This window comes from Glycine soja, chromosome 18 (assembly GCF_004193775.1).
Source record: "Glycine soja cultivar W05 chromosome 18, ASM419377v2, whole genome shotgun sequence".
Lineage (NCBI taxonomy): Eukaryota > Viridiplantae > Streptophyta > Magnoliopsida > Fabales > Fabaceae > Glycine > Glycine soja.
The window spans coordinates 44,358,274-44,364,348 of NC_041019.1; positions in this window are offsets into that span (position 1 = coordinate 44,358,274).

Sequence of the window (6,075 nt, forward strand, 5' to 3'; positions counted from 1 at the left end):
AGTGATAATTCTAATCAGTTAACTATTTATGTTTCTCCTAGTGTTCAACCCTTATTGCAGGAATTTAAAGATGTCTTTCCCAAGGAGATTCCTCATGGACTGCCACCTTCAAGAAGCATAGAACATCAAGTTGATCTCCTTCTAGAAGCTTCATTGCCTAACAAGCCAACTTACAACAGCAAGCCCCAAGAGACTCAGCATAAGGATGCACAGGTCAAAGTTGAGTATGTGAAAAGATTGTATGACCAAGTGAAGGTGCAAATTGCAAAGAAGAATGAAAGTTATACTAAGCAAGCCAACAAGAAAAGGAAGGAAGTGGTACTTGAACCTGGTGATGATCCTGGAAATTTGAGGGCAAATGTTTTCCAAGAAGGAGGGAATGATGAGAATCCTGAAATTGACCAATTACAGGCTAAAGGCCCAAGTGGAGAAGGACGAAGGCCCAAGTGGAGAAGGATAAAGTCCCCGAGTGGAGAATGATGAAGGCCCAAGTGGAGAAGGATGAAGGCCCAGAGGCAGAGACACTATCAAGACTATTAATTGTTGCTGAAGGCCCAGATTAATTTGAAGGCCCAAGTTAAATATGTTTTTTAGTTATAATTTTTATTTATTGTAATTTTGGCCCAAACTGTTTAAAAGGCCCATGTCTATTTTTATCTTTTTGTTCAGATACACTATAAGTATTGGTTTTTGTTTTGAAAAAAAAACTTTTGGCATTTGGTAAAATTTGGTGAGAGTTTCTCTCTGGGTTCCTTGTTGAACCAATTATCAGACTTATCAAGGTAATCCTTGTGGCGTCTACCCTGACTTATCTTCCTTCATTGGAAGTGGCGCCTACCCTGACTTATCTTCCTTCACCGGAAGTGGCGTCTACCCTGACTTATCTTCCTTCATCGGAAGTGGTGTCATCCAAACTCTATAACCTGTATCAAGCAATCCGCTCCTACTCAGGTTCACATCAGGGTACAAGGCTAGTGAGAGAAATGATGTAGGGAATGATCTGCGGTTGCGATTCGGCAGCGCCTCAGCTTTGTTTCTTTTCTTTTTCTCTTTCTCTTTATGCATTTCCTCCTCTTTTTCAGCTTGCCCAATGAGCTGGTTGCTTCAAGCTGAAGCTTTCCCATGGCCTAGGCGAGCCAGATGCTGGCCTGGGCGAGTTTAGGCCTAGAAAGTTCCAAAAAATGACCATTTTGTCCCTTTCCTTGTGGCTTTTGTTTCCAGATCTGACAATCAAACATCAACCCTGAGCGACCCTTCGGCATTGCGCTGCAATCGATGCCAAACACCGTAATTCGATTAGCAATGAACCAAACATCATATCCAAATGATAAAAATATTATAGCCGGATGAAATTAGGGTCTGACAATTACCATAGGATAACTTAGCATGGTTAAACTCTTAAGTTTTTAAGCTAAAGCCTAGAAAGAATAAGGATATTTTAGAGAAAAATCTCTAGTCAAATAATGGTTAACTCATTAATGGCCTAGATGTTAAAAATGAGATTTTGGTCTAGAAATAGAAATTAGGAGCTTGAAAGAAGAAGATTAGTAATTAATGTAAGTAAAGTTAGAAATTAAGTCATATAAGTTTAAAGTGGAAGGCATTTTTGTAAATGACCATACAACTATTTTAAAAATAAATTTTTTTATTAATTAGTTGGTGACTAATTAAAATGTCTGCTTATATGATGTAGAATAATTAAAATAAGTTAGAGTTGTAACCCCCTAAAAAATTACAACTCAGACTAACATAGAAAACTCTGTGTTGTGTCATTTATGCATGTATAAATTTAATTTTAGTAATTATATGTTTTTAATCATAGAATTTTTGTGCTATATATCCCTATATTTAGTGTAAGTAATTTGTTTTAGTCTAGCTTGATATAGATATGGAAACCGCCTAAATGAAAATTCCATCTGTAATGAAATTGCGTTGTACACAAAGTGGTAGTGTAATTTAGCTTTGTGTGAGAGTGACAAATGTGTGAGGTTCACTTTGGTTTCATGTAATCTTAGGGATATTAGAACACTAATCAAGGTGTTTAGGATAGAATTTACTAGTTTTAGTATAAAGTGAGAATACTCATTTTTGACAAAACTCTACTTTAACCATTTTTAGTAGAAAATTCAAAAGGAAACAATACCAATAGTAGGTTTGATGTACACAATTTCCATGGGCTTCCAAGAGTCATTCATGTGTCAAAATTGAGTGATTAAGATAAGTCAATACCTTAATCCATTGGACCAAAACTTTAAGCACACTTACAAGCTTTAATAAAAACCCAAAACCTTGCCATTTTCTCTCATTTTCACATCAAATTCTAGGAGAGTTTAGAGCAGCAAAACTTCTTCTTGATCTTGAGGGCTAGTCTAGAAACCTTGAAGCCTAGAAGTGTTGGTAAGCAAGTTCACCCTTCACTCTAGCCTTGTTCATTCTTCTTCATCACTTGAATCTTCTCTCACGTTCTTGAGTTTTGTTGAAGCTTGTTTTTGACTTAAGAGAACTTCATTCTTGGTTGTGCCCTTCCATTTCACGTGGAGAATACAAGAGGTAAGGAGGGTCTTTCCACTTCTTGAACCCTAAAGCTAGGCTTCATTACATGTTTTGATGTTTAAATTTCGTATCTACTTCCATGAATGGAATGGGATGATATATTATTTTTCTGTAATTTTTAAGGTTTGCAATGAGTTTTTTGGGTGTTAAACATAGGGTTAGCCTTTTCACTTAAATAAGAGTTTTCTAGCAAAAGTTATGAATAAAACAAGTTTTAGAACATGTTATCGGATAAAATTTGTCACAGAAGTAATCTGATAGGGAGTGTTGTATGGACTGGGTTTCTTAAAGTTTTGACCTAAAAATGAGTTTATTAGGTGTGACAATATAGGGTAGCATATAAGATTTGTGAAAAATCAATTTCTGGAACACTTAAAAATTTGAAGACAAGTTTAAGAGTGAAACTTTGTGAAATAGGATAGTAGTTTGATGCTGGACATTGGATGACTTAATTTGGTAATGCTAAGACTAAAAATGGATTTAGAATGAAGAAAACCCTAGGTAAAGTGTTAGGGAGCCCTGAGAACCGCTCTAGGATCCACTGTGACCTTGTAAGTTAAGACAAACATAATTACTAAACCCATGAGGACCAACTTGTATTAATTATCTAATTTGTAAGTTGATGTTGTATGTAATATTTTTGGATTGTATGATCAATGCTAAAATTAATTACAATTGTTCTCTGATGGTTAGTGTTATGCCTCAAAATGTTATAGATGTCGTTAATGTGATTGTTTAGATATAAGGTGAATGTCATGTTCAAATTTTGAGATTGACTATATGCATGTCCAATGACTATTGTCTACTAGTGTGAATGCTAAGATATGAATGAATGATGAAATTTTATTATTGCGTATGAATGTCTAAGAGCGAGAGAGTGTGAACTCTGCAATTGTATCTGTAGTGTGTGATTTATGTTTTCTGCAATATATTGATATTCACTTGTACGCAAGTTTGGGAGTGTTTGACCCTTGACAAATTTCTTGTTATAAATTTTGGAATGTTGTAAATATAGTTGTCATGTTGCCGAATTTTTGGTAGATTTGTGTGAAAAGTGATTTCTATCAATTTAAGGGCCTAGAATGGTTCCCTAAGAGTAGTTTGTAGGCTTGAGCTTTGTCTTTGTGTGTCCATGAATGTTTGTTTTGTGTTATGTATGCGGCATGAGGGCTACACACACAATACGATGAAAAGATGCAAGAAGATTGAAGAGAGAGTAAGAAACTATTAGTTTTGTCTTATCTGTGAGATGACGTGTTTTGTTATTAGGTTTCATCTGTGAGATGATGTGGTTTTAGTTAGATTCCATCTATGAGATGGTGAGGTATATGATTATGGTCCATCTATGAGATGTTGGGGTTTGTGGTTGGGTTCCATTTACGAGATGGTAAGGTATGTGATTATGATTCATCTGTGAGATGGTGGGATATGTGGTTATGTTCCATATGTGAGATGGTGAGGTTTATGTTGAAAAATGGATGATTTACAGGGTACACTGGGGTATAGTGGACGAAGAGGTTCGAAAAACTTAGGGGAATTAACGCGTGGTGACTGCCCGACATTTGGTGCACTTTTGGCGTGGGGAACTCTTAGGCCTTACTTTTCTATTCTTGATGGGTTCCGAGACTATACTTTTTGGAGTTAGGAGCTTGGGGATTGATATACGTTGTACGCGTATGTGGAAATCACTCCCAACTATCATCCATGTGATTGTGTAAGACCACCAATACTTGGGAGGCTTGGTGGCATTGTTGGGCCCTGTTATGTGTCGAGTGTGACAATCAGTTGTGTCCAGTGTCATTACCAATGATGTGAAGTGTAGTATTTGACTGTGTCAAGAGTGATAGCCAATGGTGTTAAGTACTATAGTCATTTATGTCAAGTGTGATAGTTATGCCCTCTAGGGCATCGAGAGTGTTGTTTTTCTAGGAAAAACATACTCCACAGTTATGTAAGTTGTATGCTTTGTGTGTTGTTTGTAGCATTTGAGGAGCATAAGACTCACCCCTACAACCAACAACTTTCAGGTACTGACATCAGAAGAGACCATGATGATCTTATGTCTGTGGAGATAGTGGAGTACAAATAGTTGTTGGACGGCAGTTAGAACCTTCATCTAAGGACGATAAGGATGATCCTTTTGAGGATTCTTCTTAGATACAGTTTGGTACCTTGGGTCGAGTAGATGTCTTCTCTGAGACCCAGGTTTTCTTTTGGATGTATCCATTTTAGAGTTGGATGTACCTAGGTTCAAATAATCATATTTGTTACAGATTTACATGTTACACTTACTTTCAGATATTTATGGATTGTAATTATATTTTATTTTCCTATGACTAAGGTACTATGGTACTTTTTATTATTATGTATGAAGACTATGTTATTTCACCCTTGTATTTTATTATTTTGCAAGGTTTATGTCTTTTCAAAGGTCGCGATTATTGTAAACCTGTTACGAAAAAGTTTTAATTGTACTGACTTTCAAGAAATGATGTTAATGTGCATTTATATGTTTTAGTGAGATTTATTTACATGAGTTTTACAATGATGTTTATTCGCATATGTTTAAGAAAAAAATTATTACTCGAGTTTTGAAGAAGGCATCAATTTATTGATACGTATTTCAAGAATAAGGGGTGTTACAATTCCTCACAGGTTTCTTTGAACCAAATAAAACTTGACGGGATGAGATTGTTTATTTTTTATACCAACCAATGAATTTTCAATTAAATGTTAATTATCAAGAAAATTACATATTATTTACTGGTACATTTATTGACAGCAATTTATCCATTTAAATTTAATGATACATATTTAAGACATTTATTAATAAAATTGAATTATAATTTGCTAATAGTATAAAGATTTTTATTTTATCATTTAATTATAAATTTCATTTATAAAATCAAATTTTATGATTATATTAATTTTAACTAAATATGAAATTATTTATTATTTATTTACTTTTCTTAAGATTTTTATTTAAATGATTAGATATATCTTTTAAGATTTAGTTAATTAAATGGCTGTGTCTAAATAAAAAAGAGTTCAATGCATATGTATTGACTATGTAAAACAATTTTACACTATCATCAAATCACAAATTACTGTTTAAATTACTTTAAGATAATTATTTTAAAAGTCAACAAAATTACTATACATAGTACGTTATGATTGGATAATTGTGTAAATTTTTTTACATTTGGAGTGTTTGGTAGCCGGTTTTTACTTTCCTAGGAATTCTATATTAGGAAAGTATGATTCCCACATTTGATATGTAATTAATAAAAAAGATTTCCTTGAAACTTTGATTCCCGGGAATAAATTTTAGTACATTTTTCCGCAAAAACATTGGGAGGATTAGAAATCCAAGTTTCCTGACGGGAGGAAACACTTTAATTACGCAAAATCACTATATTATTATTTTTATGATTATAAATTGGCATCCGCAAGGGCGGTTGTTTATCCGGCCAAAAGCTTTAGTCTCCACTATTATTACACTATGTTACTTCTCTGCAGTCC